The 21705-nt window shown below is 37.8% G+C and overlaps 1 long non-coding RNA gene across 1 annotated transcript in view; it reads left to right on the top strand.

The window, feature by feature from the left end:
- Positions 1 to 21705, top strand: part of LOC108447473 — a 399010-nt gene that overhangs the window by 103658 nt on the left and 273647 nt on the right. Inside the window, exon 3 of the long non-coding RNA XR_001863064.1 lies at positions 9657 to 9751. This is a non-coding gene — a long non-coding RNA (uncharacterized LOC108447473). The remainder of the gene's footprint in view (positions 1 to 9656; positions 9752 to 21705) is intronic.

Consider the following 21705-nt stretch of genomic DNA (forward strand, 5'->3'; position numbering starts at 1 on the left):
AGGGAAAGACAGGTGGGCAGACCTGATAACATGTGGAAGAGTCACTGGAGAGGGAAGGGAGGAATAGATACTGTGTCATTACAAAGATAACATATCTAGGATATCAAACCTCTAGGACAGCTCCTTTTTTATCAAAACCAGACTCATAATTATTAAAAATGTAAAGGGGGAAAGTGCTGAAAAAAAGACCCATTACAGATCATTAGAAGATGCTGTCTGGGAATTCCAGTCTTTTAAGTGCCTTTATTGAACATAATGTTTCCTGAATTATAAAAATCTGAATAATTAGCTAAAAGCATTAGTGGGTTCATGTGGAACTCTTGAACTTGAAAGACAAAAATGAGGCTCAAAAAAATCTGTTTCTAAAACTTTCCTCATGAAAGTAAACCTGCTTCCGTGAAGGAAGTCCATCAGGCTTTACACACTGTCAGGTCTGGAGGAATGAACTCAGTCCTTCCCATAAAAACTCCTTAAAACAGATTTTTAAATGAAGTGCGTTCTGTCATGAAAGCAAAGAAGGGTTTAGGGAACATTAATAAAGGGTTCTACAATGTCTACACCATTGCTGAAACAGGTCCAAAATCATCTCCTATCCCACCTATCAACACTTTGCAGGATGGGAGAGATTATGGTGTTTATTGTAGCATTTTTATGCAGTATTTGCCACATTTCTGGGATAGAAAGTCCATGGTAATTCCTATGTGTGTTTATGTTCAGAGGGAAAATGAATCCCTAGCTGTAACAGTAAGAATTAGGAAGTCAGTGTGTGGCTCAGAAGGCCGAGTTTCTGCGGAACTGGGGAGAGTATTCCTCATTGCTTCCCTCTGGCAAGCTGAAGCATGAGCATGGTTAGCTGAGATGGAGTGGGATGCACAGCACCTGGGCCAGAGAGAGAAAGCAGAGCACTGACTTTGCTAAATAAGCCATAGGAGAGCTGGAATAAGGAGCCACACTTCAGGAGGTGACTAATGTGTTTTTCCTCTGAATGTGACAGGATTGACTGTTCTGTCCTCTTGCTGTTTTGATCTCTTTAAAAATTAACAACTATAAATAGAAATAAATGAAAGAGAGCAAGCAGTATTCTGGCTTTAAACTGGCAGATTCATGGCTACATTTTTATGTCTCAGAAGCTGAGGAAATAGTGCTGATTCCCTTTAGACATAAAGTTCTTTAAGTTATATTTGTGGACCAAAAGGGGACTTTTATTTATATTTAGTTATCCAGATAATGTTTACTCTGTGTATGGGTGTCAAAATAAATTTTGTGAAAAATCAAGGCCGTGGGGATCAGTACCCAGTTTTATTTGATCACTGAATGATAAATAACCTGGCAAACATGGAGTAGAGCGGTCTAGAGGAGCTCATGGAGACATAAAAATACTGTGAAAATAAGACATTCTGGAGATTTGGTGCAATATCCCACGTTGGGTGCCAAATGAGGGAGGTATCTTTTCAGCTTTTTACCGGCTAGCACTTGTAGTTCAATGCCTTAGAAAGCCTCAAGCAACCTAGAGAGGTAGCATGGGCAATCCAGCATTTTAGTAGGTCTAAAATCGATACCTGTATCAGCTGCAAAGCAAATACCCCTAGCAGAAGCAAAGAGGGAGAAATACAGCTCTTGACTTGCCTAATTTCCTGCAGTCAGAAGCTTTCAAAAAGGAACAGACAAGAAGAGCAAAAAGGAACAGACAAGAGTTGTTCGCAGAAAGAGTTGCCAAGCCAGAGGGTGCGGGGCCCGCCTTGGTCTTTTGTTTTATTGGGAGAAGGGGAAAGGGGCGGGCTGGGGGGGGCCCCGGGGTGACCGGCCAATCAGACACTGCTGTTAAAGAGTTTGAGTTACATTTGGTTTTGCCCTCTTGGAACAAAGGGGTTCTGAGCGCATGGCAGAGGCAAGTGTCTTGGAGGGGGAGGGGAAGCTCAGAACAGGCAGCAACAAATATCAAGACCATGCTTTCTGCCATCTATACAACAACTGGTACAGTGGTCAAGTACTGATTGCATGGCCTATACTGATAAGTATTTTGGTCATGCAAACAGTGATAGTAAACTGAAAGCCTTTTTAGATCAGGGACGATGCCTCTCTGCCTTTCCAGAAATGTTCTGAAAGAAGGAATAGCAACTGTAGAGTTTCACAGCTTCTTAGTGAGATGGGACACAAGAATATAAAAAACCAACTAAAGATCTGATGAACACATTGGTGCAGTTCTCCTGTTTTGCCAGATGTTTCTCAGTTTTGTAGTTTAAGAGACTTTAAATGCTTTATGAAGATCCTGGAGGTCTTCCATTACATTCTTTTATATAGTAATAATCAATAACTTAGATCCAAATTGGATCCTGAGAAAGCTATTTCACTTTTTTTATGTCCTTTAAAGGCTGAGAGGAGAAAGTTATCTTAATCTTTACTGTTTTATGCACTATCTTTCAAGCTTTCCCTGTCAAAATGCACTGCTTTTTAAAAAGTCTTTGTTCCCCCACAGAGGACATTATTCTTTTTATTATGATATGAACATAGTTAAAAACCCATGTCATTTGATAGAATTCCTAACATACAACACACAAGTCAGAGTTCCTTTGGAGAATGAAGACAGGAGCGTTTGTTTTCTCTTTATGTGTTCATATAAAGGCTTTATTGACAGAGTTTGATTTTTTTTCTTTAATTCAAATGTTTGTATTCAGCAGCTTGCTTTCTGGGTCTCTGCAATGACGCAGTGTGAATTGTAATGAAGGAATTGCTAAACTGAATAAATCTTTGGGTCACAAGTACAAAAGTAATGACCTTTTTAGGTCACTACATCCACTGCTCCAGTTGGGGAATAAGAGTTAATACAAGTGAGAAAGTAAATATTCCTGTTCTTTGAGCCATCACCTTGGGCTCCTCAGTCAACTGAGCTGGTAGACACTCAGACCATGATCATGGCATTACTTAAATCTGACCTAAATTCAGTCCTGTCTTCCAATTGCCATGGCTACAGGATCTCCCTGGCTCTGTTGTGCTCACACCAGCACTTGTGCAGTCACTTGGTGAGCCACACCAGTCCTCTCATGGAACAGGAAAGGGAAGCTGGTCTGGATGTCTGGATGGATGCTCCTCTTCAGCAACATCCTGGGCTAATGCCAGATTAAAGTGGATGTGTAACCACGGCTTCATGTTCTTAGGGCCAAGAATCTCTAAGTCAATTACCAAATAAGCCATTTCACAGTTAATTTTACTGTGTTCATTTGCAAACAGAATAAAAATCTTCAGCCAAGGGGAATTTCCTGTTTTAGTCAGGTTTCCATGCAGCTCTATTCTTGATTGAATCTCTGTAGTAAGTAGATTGAAACACCAAAACCAGCTATAGTGACCATGGCAAAGATGTGAAAACTGTTATTTACTGTTTGAATACAATTTTTTTTTCAGATATTTGCAAATATTACTTAAACTCAGTTGGTGGGCAAGACGATAAAAATTTTTTTGCCTGCTCAGCTTTTAAACTCCAGTTTCTCTGTTTGTCCTGGAAAGTTATTTAAATTATTCATACCTTGCTAGATATGAAAATCAGAAGGGACCATTGTAATCTTGTAGTCTGACCCTCTGCAGAACACTGGCCAGATTTCCCCCTGCAGTTCCAATATTGACCTTATAACTCATGCAGTGTAGGAAGATATTCCGATTTAGTTTGCTTTTGTATTTTCAGTATTTGAAGGGCATGTCTAAAGTCAAACTGTGCTGGATAAATGATTTCCCTCTTCACCATTTGAAACTGCTGGCACTACATATCTGGAACTTTTATTAGCTGTGTTTGGTTTTCATTTGCTGTTGTTGTCAAACACCTTGTCTTTGAAGGGTAAGGACAGATGCACATGGTTTAGGTTTCTTGTTTCCATCGAATTTGAAGATTGGCATCTACATTATACATTTGTAGGTCTGACCCTACTTATTTCATGTCTCAGAAACATAGAGTTGCTAAATTATTTCTTAGTGTTTAGCCTGGAAAAAAGTGTGTTCATGCTCAGTCTTACCTCTGACTTTGTGTGCCAGGTTGACACCACAGAATTCTACTCCAAGAGTGACTCATAGGAAGAAATTACAGTCTCAGGTATTTGTCTCAGGAGTCAATAACTTCCCCATAACTTAATTTCCTCAGTGGTTAGAAAGAAACATGGACTTTTAGATAATCTAGTTGTATCTGAGTGTATTGGTTTTCAAGGGCTGTAGGAAACTGACATTGTTTTATCAGTGATTTAAATAATGAACAATTACCTGGTTTTTAAGAAAAATGAAGCTTTTATTTTTGTGGAACTAAAATCTTTTACTTTGACCTGCTTTGGTCTTTTTTATTGAAAAATCATAACTTATGCTGTTAGCACTACTTGGTGTATATGTGTGCTAGAAATGGGGCAGGGAGAACAGAAAACACAATTTTAGTTATATAGGTGACGTCATAACCTGGAAGACATTTGGTGTCATTGAAACTGGCATAGAAATTCAATGTCTTATCCTCAAACTGGATTATAATTCATTGGAGACAAAAATGCAGAATTCAGGTCTTGCCATCAGTCAGGAACTGGGCACTGCAATGGCAAAGCAGCCCATCAGTAATTCTGGGAGTGCTGCCTGTCACAGGCCTGTCAGAGGCACTGCAATGAAGTAAATCCTGTATTGAGCCTGAAAGGCACTGTCAGGACACAGCACCTTGACAAGATGAAATAAATCCACACCTGAAATATTTTAGAGGGTGACAATTAAGATAAAAACTGCAACTGGAATAAATCTTAGGTATATTATGATCTTGGGACTGTAATGTGAAGTCATGAAGAAGAATACAGAACTGACTTAGTTTCCTGCTAGGTATATCATCTTTGCAAAGATATGTGGTAATAATATTGTTCTTCTGATTGTTTAAGTCTCATTTAATTGTTCTCTTTTTTTTTGTTTCTCCCCCCTCCTCGTTCAGATATATTAGCTCTTTTATTACTGGGTATTTTATTTTATTTTATTTTATTTTATTTTATTTTATTTTATTTTTATTTCCAAAGGTGAGTCCAGCCTCTGTTGCAAAAGTAGAAAATGGATTCAGTAATGCAGAACACAAGTATTGATGCCAGTGATGAATCATGTAATTAAAACTGCAAGTAGTACAGAACATAATTTCAACCTATTAACCTGGGATAATGTGTGAGGGAGAATTTAAATCTCATTTACTTGAAAGCTAATAGAATTATTAGTGAAATTTTTGAAGAATTTTTCATGAGGTCAAAAGTGTTTGGTATTTTCTTTGGAGAACTGTAGCACAAAGTATAAAGTATTAAAGCTGTAGTGAGCACAAAGATGGAAATCGTGTAGAGGAAGAACCACTGTTTTGTAAAAAGTCCTGTATAACTTGGAAGAACAGAGTGAGGAATGATATGAAAATTCAGTAATGTACCAGCGTCATATTACATGGGAAAGTCATGGCTATTTCTTCTAGAGGTTGTCAATGGTTCAGAAGATCAACAAGAAAACTTTGATGACAGAATGTCCACAGTTGTCAGTGTGGTTTCGTCCTTGGAACACTACATGTAATTTTGGCATAGGCTAAGGAAGGTGTTTCCTGGTGAAATGGGAATATATCGGTATTTGTCTTAAAGAGGCTGCTAGTACTTTAATCAAGTTATACAGCTTCAAAAAAGAGCTAATATTGGAATAGGTCCAGAGAAGTGATAGAAGAGAAAGGAGGAGAAGACTGAAAGAGAAAACTTCTAGTGGGACAGAGAGGGTTCATCCATTCTGCATGAGGTGGCTGAAGTGCAGTAGGAGGGCTGCATGGTTTTGGGATTAGATAGATGTCCAGAAACTCCAGGGACATGTGGGATCAACATGTCTAGGTAAAATTTATAACTCATTCAATAGAAGTCTGCTGTGTTTTGATCCATCTGTGTGAAATGAGGGATGGCTGGTTTGTATATTTACATACACTGAGTGAAATTCTAGGCAGAAATGTGATAATCTTGCTTTTCCCCAAAGCAACCTTAGCTGATCTTACCAGTGGAGTTGTTTCTGGTTTTGGGGCTTTTTTTCCCCCTCTTTTTATCAAAGTGTGTGCAAGAACAAATTATAGCTTGATATTACCTCCAAGAAAAAAAATATAATAAAAGAAAACTGATACAAATGAAAAAGAAACCTTTTCAAGTGAACCTCTGAATTACAATCCAGGGTTATCTTTTTGCATCATCAAAGTAAAAAAAAAAAAAGTCAATTTTCTTGTTCTCTTTCCTCTAACAATAGAACATCAAATTGTAGATCTGTTTGAAAAAAAAAATAATATCAGAGCATCTGATTTTAACAAGCTTTAAGACTTATACTCTTCTGGTTTTTGATAGAGGTTAATGCATTTTGGCATTTCATTAGTAAATATGTCCTTTTATTATAAATTACTGTGTAGTTACTGTTTGGTCTGCTGACAATAGTTATATTTTTGGTGATAAATGCTGTATGTTCACTGTATAACCCATGCCTCCAGTAGCCTGTATCTCAGAAATTGGTTTGTGTGAAAATTTGTAGGTACTTATTCATGAGGATCATTGTTCTTTCATAGGTGAAAGTTATGTCTCATACATTTGAATCTACTCTCTTAAAGGAGCTCTGTTAAGAGGAAAGAGTTCTGGTTTGTATTTTAATTAATATTGTGCAAAACACTTTACTGGAAACACTTTTATAACACACAGAAAACAAGGTGTGTCTTAAGAATAACAGTGCCCAAATTTATGCTTCTCCGTAATCTGTTATTTGTAAGTATTTAAAACAGTAATTTTAGTAAGAAAATATTAAATTTAAGAGCAAATCTGAAGCAGTCTGGATATGATATGCATCTCAGTTAATGCAATTTCCATTGATGATTCACTTGCTAAACTTAGAAATATTTCCATTAATATGATTTTGCATAATCTTGTGATTAATAGTAGATTTTCTATTTTAATATGGAAAAATTCTTTACAGTCTAAGTTAGTGTCAGAATTTATAGAGGCTAAACTAAATGCTTATTACAACAGTGACTTGAGTTAATGCAATAAGCCCATAGAGGCAGTGCTGCATTAGGGCACAAGATGTTCCTGAGTAGGCTTTTAATGGAAAAAAAAATAGTTCTTATGACAGGACTTCATAAATAAATTTCATGGATATTTTTTACCTCAAACACATCTAAAATATTTGACTGGATAATAAAATAACACTTACAGGACATCTGTGTTGCATTCTTGCTTCTGGGTAAAAATGCACCACTACGTGAGGCTGCTGAAATTTATCTCCTCTTGTAAAGAATGAAACATTAAAGTTGGTACATAATCTGCAAGTTGATGAATTGATGTACTATATGTGGTATGGTCTCAGGAAAACTTGGCCACTGAGAGTATTTTTTTTTTTCTTTTTATTTATGTGTTTCTTTCCTATTGCAGATGACTCTTGCAGGTTCCTGTAGGTGTTGATTTTTACATTCGACTGACTGTATTTCTGTGTTGTGGTAGATCTCATTTAAAGAATTAACTCAGTTATGACATATGCTGTGATAGCTCTTATGCTAATTGCTTTGGTTTTGAGGCCTAAAAGAAAAATTTTGCTTGTTTTGTTTTCAACTGTAATGCCAAAGTCGGCACCTTGATATGTCCTTTACAATGTAATTTGTGTGAAACTTACTTGTTAAGAATTTTGTATCTTCATTTACCAAGTCATTTTACTTGATGGTAATTGCACTGCTCTTTCTCACTGTAGCCATTCTGAAGACTGTACTTTACCTGTTAAATGCTGTTCTTACTGCTTCCTTCCTTCCCTAGTGAAATTGGGATAACAACACTACCCTGCAGAGTTGACACGTGATTTCTTATTATGTCTGCTGTGACTTTTATTTCTCCTGCTTCTACTAGTGGACCTGTGTCTCTCAGAGCAAAACAGAATCTTCTATTTTAAATGAAGCCTTGTTAAAGGCTTGGTTAAAGGAGTAAGAGAGATTAGTGTTGGAAAACAATACCATTAACCAAGTAAAGCTAAAGACAGGGAACATAAGGAAGTTATCTTCTAACAAGTGAATGGGTGTGTGTTTATCCCCAGTTCAGCTCCCATTTTATGTCCCACTCTCCTTGACTTCGGGCATTTTACCTAACCTGCCTTTGCTGCAGTCTCTGGTGTGTGACAAGGGCACCCCACAATACTGCCAGACCTGATGTTTCTGTCTGGTCTTCCTGGGCATGCACAAGCCTTCTACCCACTTAGGTCAGAATTGGAGTTAGGACTGGGAGAGCCACTGAATTCAGGCACTATTCAAAGATTTACAGAAACAGCTTTACGCTATCTCAGTACCTCCTGTCAAACCCAATTTGGTTTTGTTTGCTACTGCCTTAAGAGCTTCTTCACTGCAGAAGTTAGAGAGGCATTATTTGATGTAAACTCCCAAGTGCTGAGGTCACTGGTGTTTTCACACACACACACACACACACACACACACACGCACACACACTCTCATGCACTCCCCAGCCAAGGAAAGCACAGACATCCTGCCGGGGCACTGACACAGAGTGAAAGCAGCCTTCTATCTCACACATCCTGCATTGGGAATGGCAGGAACTGTAAGCCCATAGCCTAGATGCTCTGGACCATTCCTCCCATGACCATATAGGAATTCTGACTCCCAGGCACCAAAATTAACAACCAGAATTAACCCTTCCCTCCCCACATCTTGGCTTGTAATTCTGCTGATTTTTACAGGACGATTTAAAAAAATCATTTCTGGAATGTCAATGCATTGCCAGATGCACTTATTAAGAGGAAATTGCCCATATTTAAATTCATTCATCAAGCAAAGGCTGAATCATTCCAACTCCAGGGACCCCCAGGAGAAAAGCTTTTGGGTCAGGAATGTACTGAGAATGAAAGGTTTTTGACGAGCATTAGTCATTATATACCTGCTTCTGTTAGTGCCTGGTGTGCCTCTCTGTGCTTTCTGCTGTACTCCTGCTGTCCTGCCTTGGGGACACTCTTTAACATAATCTGGCAGTTCCAGTTTTCTTCCTGTTCTGTGAGCAATTTCTTTTAAATCTTCAACAGTCTCAATATACTCAGTATTTTTAGTTCAAGAGGATGAGCAATTTCTAGGGCATTAGTAAATGCCTCTTTTTTTTCCTCTTTTTTTTTTTATTAGTCGTCTTCCAGATGCATTGAATAACATTCAAAACAAGGCTTGTCTCCACTTAACAAAGTTAAATTCATTGAAGCACTTCCTGTTACTAGGAGAAATAAAATTACTTAAATTGATCTAAATGCCTGACATCATTTTTTTTCCAGGGGTAAAATCATTGTTGGAAATAATTTTTACCAAGATTTAACTTTTTTTATCCTTCAAAAATTGCTGGTCTGATCTAAGTATCATCACAACTGTTATTATTATGAATAATAATAATAATAATAACTAAAGCTGCAGTCCTGAAGTGTCTTTTTTATCACTAAAAGTAAAGGAAAAGTTCAAGGAAGGTGTTTTTTCTTGCAAAAATGATTACAAGAATTGAACAAAAATGTTGCTGACTGAATTTCCCTGTATGGGTTCTTTATCCCACAGACTCGGTAGTTTGTAAGGCTAATATTTCCATTATTTTACAAAAATGTGTCTTCTGCAATATCCATAACCCAGTACTGTTTTTTCTCTCCCTTAGGGATCTTTTGAAAGCTTCAATAGCTTGATGATGTTTTCTCCTGAACTATTTGACCACTGTCACAGAATTTTAGCCTTTGCTTGGAACCATTTTCGGTAAGAACTTTTCAAATAGCAAAGTGGAAATGTTCTTTGTTTCCAAAAACTGTCTCTCAAAGGGAGGGAAACACAATTAGACTGGTTTTGGCTCTGGAGTCGGAGGTCTCTATAGTGTACCCCAGGATCTGGGGAGCTCTGTCTTTTTAACTAGAGCTGTGTTTGGGTTTATATCTATACTGTCTTTTCCAGCCTGTTCCATTTTGCATTTGGACTCGACCTCAAGTTGTTTTCCAACCTAAATAATTATCTCATTTTATGACCTAGTGAGGCTAATTAAAATTGCTGTGTCTTATTTTAATAAGCATGATGTATCTATGGCAACAGAAAGAAATATGTGTGTTTTCCCAAAGAAAAGGAGGGAGGAAGACTGAACTGCCCTTCTCTGTGTGCACTTTCAGGAGCAGAGGAGGGTGGTTGAGGAATTGATGTGTAAATCCTTGGTTCTGCTCTGTGAGTTCTCTGCATAAGCCACAACTGCCAAAGAAGAGAGGCACATGTGGAGATCAGACTGCAGAAGCATTGTCATTGAATGAAAATTCATCAGAGAGCTTGAGTTAGTTATCTCAGCTCATCAAAATGGGGATTCTCCCACTCTTGGATACCATTGGCATAGGGAAATTATGTGGATAATACCAAAATGCTGAGCAAATTTCTGCGGTTTAGTCCCGTTTTTAACCACAATTACTTTTAAATGGAGCTTGTCTGTTGGACATCTGAATGGGTGTAGTCAGAAATCCAAGCTTGTTGTACAGTTAAAGGCCACAAAAGTGCACTTGTCATCGCTTTTGACCTGCAAATTACTTCTATTAAGAGGGCAGCACTTCTTAGTGAGAGCTAAAGATCGAATCCAGTCTGATCGTTGGAACAGTCTTTTTTGCTTGTTGGGTTAAGATGGTGGGAATAACCCTAAATATATTTTCATGAGGCAGTTGTCCACAACCCTTGTTTAAAACTGGAGAATCTAGTTAGAGGAAGGAGTAATGGATGGCTGTCTCATCTTCTGTGTGTGCTCCCCAGTGATACAAGACTGACTGTGTCTCTGAGATGACAGCTGAGTTACTGAAGCTATTGAACAGTATTTTCACACCAGCAAAAATCCAAAATATGTGCTGGGAATTTACACTATGCTCCTTCTGTAAAGGGCTGTATTTACAGGAGTTCCAATACAGATTCATACACAAATGTTCAAATTCTCTGGGTTGAATTATTGATGGTTTTGTATAACCCCTGGTTACTTCCTTCATTTGGCTTTCAGCAACTCAGATTATGTTTCAAGGCTGCTTTATCAATGAACATTTATGCCACACATTCTTTCAAGAATAGGAAGGTGAAAGATGAGAGTGTTTAGTGGGCCCTTGGTTGCCAGTGATGGATCATTTTGTGAAAAATGACAAACAGCACAATGTCTCTTAAGAAGTTCTACATAGCACAGGCTCCTATAGCATAGTTTGGTGCTGGGTGAAGAGTCAAACAGCTGGGGGGTTGGTTCTACCTGGCACAGAGGGGTGTCCAACAGCGGGGCAGCAGCTGGAAGCACTTTGTTTGTGCTGGCTGTGCTAATTAGCACCTCACTCCTGCATTTATCCTGCAGCAAACAGGGCTTGCCTCTTTGTAGCTGGTTCAGACCTTTCTGCACCGGCCTGCGCTGCAGATCTATGAGGATAACTGCAGATTGTAAGTTAAAAGTGAAGACAAAACAAATGTCTTTCCCGAGAGTGGCACACGTGCCTTCAGGATCTGGTTGTCACTGGACTTGGTACCCGGAAGGTCAGTTTGGTACAATTTGCTTCTTCCCACTTCTGTTTTCATCCCCTCTGTGTTCATGAAGTAATTTTATGCACTTTCTGGACTTACATGTTGTAAACTGTAACTGCTCTGGGGTATCACTAAGCCACACAGTTTTCCTTGATGCATTTTATTAAAGATTGCTAATAATATTCCGGGCTTCGTGCATCCGATTCACTAGAAATGCCTAGAAAGAGTAGGTGTACTCTGCTATTGTCGACTACATTTGGCTTGACTCAATTAGTCTGGAGTTAAAATTATGTTAATGGGATGGGCTTGCACAGACAGAAAAACCTGTGGGTGAAGACTCAGGGTTTTAAACAGGCTAGAGCCTTCATTTGGTTTTTATTCTCTGAAAAATGATTTTAGAATTGTCCATGTATTCTGTAAAAATATGAAAATGTTTTTGAAGATATAGAGGGACTATTGAAATGTAAGTATTTAACTTATAGATGAAAAATTATATAGAGAGTGTAAATAATTTCTATAAAAACCTAATGAATTTCATATGTTATTGTTACCTTTGTTCCCTATTTTAAAGTGCACTTTGGTTCCATGTTCTGTCCCCTTCATCTTGCTGTAAACACAGTCTTTCAGAAATATAAATACTATTTTCCCCCCTCCAGATCTGTCAGTAGAGGTCTGAAAATGCATTTCATGCTGGAGATTCACTTAATCTTCACTTTCTTTGTTGTCTTTAACTCTTTCCTCCTACTCTCTACCAATCCCTGATTTTTATTTTTTTTTTGGGGGGGGCAGATTTGCCCTGCTTTTCACAGCTGTGATTGTCACATAATGTTTCCTTTCATCTGTAAGTTTCAAGGTATTCTGCTCCTTTCTGAGTTCTGGTGAAAGCTTTTCGATGTGGCCAAGTATTACTTGTCCATGTAAGTGCTGACTCTGCCAAACAGAGGATAAACCCACACAGATTTCATATCCCAGCAGTCATTTCCCTTTTGAGTGTGACATCCTTGTTGAAAAGGTGAATCTGTACAAGCAGCCAAGGCAGGCTGTGAGAACCAGCACTGGGGGAAAAGAAGATATCAGTGTGACACTTCTGCAGAAACTAAGTTCAGCTGATGTTAGAATAATAATGAGGAAGAATAAACAGAGAAGTCACCACCTCAGTCCTTCTGAATTAAGCTGAAGTGCCTCAAAAAACCTGCTGAATTAAGCTGAAGTGCCTCTTGTGGAGTGTGCTTTTTGCTCCCCACTGCTGAAGTGCCATGTGGTCCAGAGCAGGAGAGGAGGATGGTGACAAAAAGGTTAAGTGCTGAACACAGAGAAGTATCTGCATTTTGCTTAACCTCCCTTCCTTGATCTCCCTAGGAAAACAACAGTGCTTACCTACACAGATGGAAAGCAGAAAACTTCTTGAAAAGGTTAACATTTGTTTTGTACTGGTCTAGGCAGAATCAGATGTGATGGTTAAAGAGGTATGAAATGGCCTTTACTGTGGCAAAGTTTTGTGTTATCTGTTACTCTTGCCACTCTTGACATGGGAGGAAAAATTCTTTTGTAAAATTCCCTTTGATATGAAGGCGAATTAGCAGTTACTGGAAACAGGATTGGGTAAAATGTAATTTTTTTCTATGTTGTATCTTTCTTGCATTACTAATAGTTGCCAGGGAAACCAGCAGAACTCTAAAGTCTTCTGCTAGATAGGCAGCTATGGTTATAAACAAGGTAATTTCAAACTGTGCCTGCAGATTATAAAAGTGTTAGTGGGGACCTGCCATAGGTTCTGTTCTGCATACTGGTGCCTATTCACATGATCAATTTCAGTTAGGTAAAAAATGTTTATCCTGGTCCATAGTAAGTGGGTTTTGGTTGGTTGGCGTTTTTTTTTGTTTGTTTGTTTGTTTGTTTGTTTTTGTTTTTGTTTTTGGGTTTGTTTTTTTTTTTTTTTAGTAAGCAAAACCTCCAAATTATTCTGATTTACCGCAAGAGAAATTATTGTACACTGAGTGTGAAGGTTGCCTGTGCCTGTCTGGGTTGTCACATTGCTCTGGAGGCTTCTGTTAGAATCCAGGACCTGTCAATCTGCTGTGCTTTCTTTCCCTGGGGAAAGTGGATATCATTCAGTAGTTTTACCAACCTTTTAATATGATAACAATGTAAATTGGGGCTGTCTTTGTACATGAGCTGTAATTATTTTCCAAGAGGTTAAGTTTGGCTCTTTGCCTTTCATCTACAAGAGCACTGTTTCTTATGTTTTACATTGTCCACCCCTGTCAGGTACAGCTATGAACCTTGGCATGTCCATCATCAGGCTTTCAGGGAAAAAATGCCAGAGTTTGTAATAAATCTTTTTAAGGAACAAATGCTTATGAACTTTCTCTCATGTTGAATTTACAGGTCTGACATTTATTACCTCACTGATTTCAGCTAAAGCCTTAAGGAGGAAATTGATTTAGGATGAAAACAGCTAATAATAGCTTGATTAGAATAACATTCCGCTTCAAAGGACCCTCATGTCTTTCTGCATTAAATAATGATCATAAAATCAATTTGTGTATCTCTGATTCCTTTTTTGCCTTCTCTGAAGGTGATGAAGTTTGCAAAGCAAACATTATTCATGGTGTTTTACTACTTTGAATAGCACTTCCATTCCTGATTTGCTTAAATGTTTTAGTTTCCAAGCTCAAATACATTCAGGTCATTATGACAATCAGAAGTGATTGACAACTATGAATATTTCTTCCAGAAAGTGCCACAGACAATGCACTAATTTTTGGTCCTTAAACAAGCTGTTTCTGGCTGTCACCAATCCCACACACTTTACAATTTACTCCTGGGTTTAATTTTTTCTTTTTAATGATGAAGTGGACAAATCTGATGCTCAGAGGGGTAGCAGTTGCAAGTTATCTGTGACTACTCGGGCTGTTCAGTGTGACCAAAGTGGACACAGATGTGTCTTGCTACCTCACTGTTGGTTCTACCTCACAGCATCTCCTGGCATTTAGGAAGCTCTGTTGCCCACACTGAGCTCAATGTCCTTCAGCCTCTGAGGCAGCTTGCTTAAAAAGCTCTGTCTAGAATAAAAAGGTGATGTTGACATGGTCTGTGTGCCACATTTGTAATTCTCAGCAGAAAGAAGTTAAAAGAACTTCATGTAGGCATCCATAGGTTTTATATTTTGAATTAAATGATTGGATTTGAAATGTGTACATTTACTAGTACAATAAAAATAATTTTTAACTGTATTTCTGTTGATGTCACTCATAAGTGTCATATCTCAATATTTTCAACTTGGGAAATAGCTTCAGAAGGCAGGTAAGTATTGTTACATATGTATTCCAGGATGGGGAAAAGTAGTTAGAGAAGATTCTGGTGTGACCAAAAACTTTGGGGAAAAGGTTGAAGGGACAAGCTACAGTTCTCTGGTTCCCCAGTGTGAGTAGTTGACCTTCTACCACCAGTGAAGCATTAGAAATTATTTCAGAGGAGAATACTTGCTGGTAGAGGAAAAACTTTTCACACATCTGAAAGCAAACCACTCTGTCACAAAAAGTTCAAATGTTCAGTTCTTGTGGAGCATAATACCACCCTGTCTGGACTTCTGGTATGCTAATTTTCATCTATTTAATATTTAAAGAAATGTGCCCTGAAGCTCTTGCCATTGTGTTCTGATTCTCAGGTGCATGTTCCAGTGAATGAACTAGTGCAATTCTGACTTTTTTTCATCTGCATTTGGTAGTGCAGGCAGATTACAGACTAAAAGTTACTGATTGTGATTAGGTGATTTTAAGTCTCAATATTGTTCTTATCAATCAGTTTTCTTTTCAACATCAGATATTCACATATGTAGTAATTTTCTTCGGCATTGTTATTCTTTGATTATAAATGCCCCATGAGTAAGGCATTATATTAGGGAAGCACAGTTTACTTTAAGGACTGACATTCTTTTTTTCTCTACTCTGATTTTTTTTTAATGTCTCACAGTTTTCTTTATCAATACTTATGGCTATGAGAGAACTACTGTGATAGCCCAATAGCTAAGACATATGTTAATTTGCATGTTAATTTATCATTAAATGTAGTTTATTTAGGCATAAACCTTCATGGGAAACATAGTAACTATTACTTCTACAAGCAATATACTTTGGCCTAATTTTGGACCTCACTGTCTCAACAGAACTATAAAAATAGCAGATATTTGTCTACCAAGCACGCCTAAATGTCATGTAATTTGATGAGAAACCAAGACCAAAGGGTTTCACTTAAAATATAGTTGTCCTTGCTATTTGAAAAGCAAAACCATAAGGGGACAAGTTAACTGAAAAGGAAGGATATTTTCAAAATAAAAAGATATTTTGGATTAAGACATCAATGTATTTCATTCCAATAGAATCTCAATCCTCTTTCTGAGTCCAGACCCACAAAACACAGAGTGGTTCTCGCATTCTTTGCCAGCACTGAGAAATGGTTTGTGATAAATCTTGATATATACAAAAGATATTAAAAAACCAAAAATTAATCTATCATGTGTTTGATCAAAGTTACCATGGTTTTCTACCTTGCCTATGATATAGATTTTTGCTAGAAAGAGGAGCTGGTCTCTTATGCTGCCACTGTATCAGAACACAGCTGATTTCTGCCATCTGCCCTCTTGAGTACTAAATACCTACATTATTGACATTCTTTTTCGGTTTTTTTTGGTGGTGTTGCAAATCTGTGGAATTGTAATTCAAAATGCTCTTCCTAGTTGTCAAAGCTGCCAGATTTTAAAGGGCTGACACACCCTATTTATACCTGACTCCGATATGCTGTGTTCCATTGTAGATACAAAAATGCTGCTAGCAAGGATTTTCTTGCTAATTTTCTAAGCCCATGAGAGACTTTTCTCTCATGGAGAAGAGGTAGCAGAGTTATGTAAACAACCAAACACCTGCAACCTTGAAAAGTCTTGTTTATGGTATAGTGGAAAAATATTTTGACAATGGATGTTTTAGGATTTTGGCCAGTCACCCCCAAGGGGTGGCTGATCCTTTGTCCAATTAGACTATGAAGAAAAAAGTCTATAAAAGAGTTTGTAAAATAATTAAATAAATCAATTTTGCTGCACAATTCCTGCCTGCTGGATCTTCTCTCCTCCTCTTCCCTATGGCTGCGGGACACGGTGATATACCGTAGGAACCAGGCCTGCGGTAATATTCCACTACACTACAAACCAAGGTAAAAGAAATAGAAAAATATAAATGAAAGTCCTCAAAATAGAAAATAATCGTGAGTTCCTTTAAAGACAAAGCTTTGACCTCAACCTTGTCAGTTTTGCTCATATGAATTCTAGCACTTTGTCACCAAAAAGGACAAAAAATGTCCAGCCATTCCCCTGTGGAGACACGGTGGCCAACAGTACCTGGGCTCACCTGTGGACTAATGCACGCTCCTCCCCACCAGGAGTTTGTAATATCCACCTGTCTGGGGTGTCCTCACTACAGGTGCCCTATTGCAGTGCAGTATGCCACAAACACAGCGTGACAGATCAGGTCATTCACCTGCAGGTTGCATTTTAGTTGGGTCTGTATTTACAAAGCATGAGAGAGAGGCAGGAATTGGAGGGCTTGGGGCATGCTACATGCCTGTTTTAACCTTAGGAAAGGCATAGTCCTATACCAAATAATATTTTTTTAGCTCCACAAGCAATCAGCTGCTCAGACATACAGTAATCATGCCCATACATCAAAGACATTGTCATTGGCATGCTCTTCCCTGGACATGCCCTATTGGCAACTCTCACAGCTGTTTGGCCCTTTGGCCTGACACTGCACAGCAGTTCTTATTATAACATCAAGATTACTTTAATCTCATGTATAATTCAACTTCATGTCTGATTTAATTGTGTTGTTTGTCCTGTGACCTTTCATGACTATCACATATGCCAGGCTTGATTCTTTTCAAGGGGTCCAGTTCCATCTCTTTTTCCATGTATGGAAGGATCCCCAGTTGGATAATCTTTCTGTTAAGGTCTGCTCGGTGTACACTGTCAGAGAAGCCTGTCAGGGATTGATCAGGGATGATTTATTGAGACTGCTTTGCCTGGACCTTGATTCTTTCCAGTACAGATAATTTCAAGATTTAGTATGAATGTAGTATTATTTTTATAACTACTGAGAACTGAAGAGCAGCAGGATGAAATCATTTATATTCTAGAGTGAGTCAAATATTATGCCCCTTTTTTTGTGTGGTTTTTTTTTTTTTTGGTTGGTTGGTTTTTTTTGGTTGTTTGCTTGTTTGTTTGGGTTTTTTTTGGTTTTGGTTTGTTTTTTTTTTTGGTTGGTTTGGTTTTGGGTATTTTTTGTTTCTTTTTTAAAAGAAAAAAGGGAGAATTTGTGCACTTTGGGTACCAGGATCATTTTAGCTGGAAAAGTCCTTATAATTGTATTTGCCTCATTATTTCCTAAAAAGGCAACCATTAACTGATTTACTAGAAGCTCTTGGAGGTTAAAAGTGATGATGCTGTATTTATGGCATAATGGCAGAAATCTTTTCCTTTTCTCATTAAGATGTGTGTCTTAATACCATTGTAGTCTTTCTTATAAACTAGAAAGCCAGACTCTCTAAGAAGAACACTGCTTTCATCATGATGCCAACTCTGCCACTAACAGCTCTCAAAATGAAGTGTAGTTATATGTGTCAAGAAGCATTATAATTATACAGCCTGCATCACAGTTCTTATTTTATCTCCTTGCAACTATATACCAATATTTTTCCTGACTTAATGTCCAGAAATGTAAGAATAATTGTCCTTTGCATAAGCAGACAAATCTATAACTTCTTTATTCACAGCCTGGCAGTACTTGCATTTCTATATTTTTTTAGCATATAGTAATTAGTCTTCACAATGGTCAGATTTTATCATTAAAAGTATACCCTTGATCAGTCCCTAGGCACAGAGTTTTACCCAAATATTTGATCCTTGGAAGTCTGCCAATACTTTCAGACTAAAAACTTACTTGAAGTTTCTTTTACATAATGCATGCCAAATTGTTCTTCTCCTGGAATACTTACAGAACTATTTCTGCTATTCCCAGAGCACCACCGAGTAATTCCTTACTAAATTTCTTGCTGTACTGAATATTCATGAAAACTTATGAAATATGATGATGTTTCTTCTAGAGGTGGTTTTTACAGTGTCTTATCCATAGAGTTTTACTTTCTTATGGCTGGTTTGTTCCAGCTGTTACTTTTCCTTCTTGTGGCTGGATGATTCTTCCAAAGGATAAAATAAGACTGAAGAGCCATGGTCATTGTCAGGTCTAGTCCTTTCCTGGCACAGATGACAATATCTAATCCTTTTCCTAGTTTAGCAGACCCTAGCTTAAGTTATTTAGATGCCTTTATTTGACATGCCTATTACAATATTGTCTTTGGACATCTTTATTATGACAGAAGAATTTTCAAACTAATTTTGCCAATGTCCACTCTTGGTTCCCTTGGTACACTAGGACAGAGAACTGAGTGCCTGAGTATCATCATACATGGAGTTACGACTTCCATTTTAGCATTCCAAATAAGCTCCAAATCTATTATGCATTTTATTCAGAAGTGAATAAACTAAGGATGTTTTCTTTTCAATTATTTGCTTTATATTTTTTTAATCACAGTTTTATAATTTCAGTATCGGGATCAGTCTCATGGCCTTGTGACCCAGGCGCCTCTAAGAACTCCCCTGGTGAGGGGGGAATGAGGTGATGAGGTGAGGAGGAATGAGCAATCAAGTGCTGTTCAGTAGACAGATATAGTTATATTATTGCTCAGTACTTACTGCTATTTTTACCAATTGTATTTAATTAGAAAATGTCAAGTAAGTGTAGAGCATATACCTCAAACATGCATTTTGGTGATAAAGCATGAGAGAGGCCCCTGCAGAAGAAGCCAGAATCACAGAGGACAATGTTTGTTCTTTGATTTATATCTGTTTCATTTTCCCCAAGCTTCAGAACAGCTCAGTATCAATCTGTTTCTCTTATCTCTTTGACTAGCTTGAGTTAGATCAAAGAACTGTGTATTTTCAGAGAATCTACATAATAGTTAGAAATACACTGAGAAATTCCTATCTTGGTAATGGCTTCTGCCTTCCTGGAAAAATGCTAAAATGCTATTGAAAATGAAAAATATTGAAAATAAAGAGAAGAAATAATAATAAAAAAGAGTAGCAAGTGGCACAAGCACCATCCTTTCACAGAGACCAGTACAGGTGTCTTGTCCACACTACCAGACCAAACATCTGACTAAGAGTCTAAAACATTACTGCAGAAGTATCAGAGTTAAGGAGCTCCTATGGAGAACATCCTATAAAAGGCTCTAATATTTTAAAATGCTTGGAATAGTTTTTGAGATTCAAAGCTCATGCCAGAACTCAGGCTGCTTATGCGTTTAAGAGGAAAGTAGGTCATGTACATGTCCAGAAAATGACTGGACTATATTTTGGTGTGATTTGCAGGCATCTGACAGAGCAGTGCTGTTTTGTACTTAAAATTGCTCGATCCTTTGCTTTGCTCAACCAGTAGCACTTTTCCAGTTCCTGCATGTTTCCAGTAAGTAATCAGACAGACTCTGGTGTGCCATGAAAATTAGCTCAGTGCAGAGATGTTCAGGCTAGGTGAGAGCCAGCCTTATAAATTCACATAAAACAGTGCTGCATGGTGTTTTCTGACCAGGACCAGATAAAATCAAGCCAAGTGAACTTGGTACCAAGCCTAAATTAAGAAGCTTTGATTCTTGTCAAATGGTTATTAGCTTTGGGACCATACCAAACCTTTGTGACTAGATTCTCTCTGGATGGAAGATCAGATGCCTGTAGCCAGCATTTCTGTCACAACTTGTCCCTTTCCAATTTCAGGACTAACATGAGTAAAATGAGGTGCTTCAGCATCTGTCAGTATAAAACTCCTAGTGTCTTCCTTGTGAAATTCATAAGCATGTGTTCTGCTTGCTGCCACAGATATATAGAACAGAAGTGACTCAGCATTTCCAATCTCATAATAAAAAAATAATAAAAAAAACCCAGAGCTGTTCTCATTTCCTCAATTCCCCTTTTCTCCACAGAAAATCATGAGTTTTAAAAATAAAAAAATTGCTTTTCAACCTCCCCCTCCTTTCTTTTCCCCCTTATTTTTCCCTTTTCTTCTTTTTTTTTTTTTTTTTTTTGTGGTGGAGGAGGAAGAATTAATTTGAGCTGCAGTTCTTGGATAATCACAGGAATTTAGAAACTCCATCTACTGTGCTATTTGACAGCAGTGAAACCTGATCAAGGTTATTCATCCCTCTAACCATTGACCTCTACATTCAATAAACATACAGTTGAAAAATGACCACATCAAGGAATTTGTCAAACTTGGCCAGAAAGCATGAATTTAAAGAAACAACCTGTACAAATCTCTTAAAAATTACTTTGTAAAAATGGCATTTCCTTACTGAAAAACCATCTGCTTTTATGTATTCAGACATGTTTCTCAGAAATATTGGTTTTGTTTAACCAATGAGGGGGAAAAAAATCTGTTGCTTTGGCTTTGAGCTTTGAAATTTTTTTGACTTTTGTGTATTCAACAACATTAGTTTATACTGAGTATATATGCAAGTGATGGGCCTTCCATAGGTAACAGAGGGATATAATTTGTAGAGATGTAGATCGTAGACTGATGAAAATTCAGCGATGCCTTAGGAAATGAAGGTGGGAAAAGAGAAGGGATGGTAATGTATTGTCCTCTCACCTGAAATCAAATGGCTTGTTCAGGCCCGACCTCTTTTTCACATCTTCGGTGTGTTTCATGCATATCTGAGGAAGACTTTCTTGCTAATCCTTCACATCCATTGAGCTTTTGACCTCTTAGAAAATGAGGCAAAAATGGTCTATTGCTGTTTTTGTAGGCATGGGTCAGTCAGCATGTATATAAAAAAGTGTTGCTGTTTTGGATTTTTTTTAAGTTTAGTTTTTACATGAACCAGAAAACAACCAGTGGTTTGTAGCTCACTGTTTACAGGCCCCCAAGACAGAAGGCTTCCGTCATAGCAGTTTTCCATCTTGGACTCACTTTGGGTTGCTAACTTTCTTTGGAAGTTCAATAACAAAAATGTTGTTCCACTTGGGTTGTTATTCAGGGAAGAAAAATAAGCCTCCAAGGCTGTTGATTAAAGCCCAGGAGCTCGTTAGGCAGCAG

This window comes from Corvus brachyrhynchos, unplaced genomic scaffold, assembly GCF_000691975.1.
Source record: "Corvus brachyrhynchos isolate BGI_N302 unplaced genomic scaffold, ASM69197v1 scaffold346, whole genome shotgun sequence".
Taxonomy (NCBI): Eukaryota; Metazoa; Chordata; class Aves; order Passeriformes; family Corvidae; genus Corvus; species Corvus brachyrhynchos.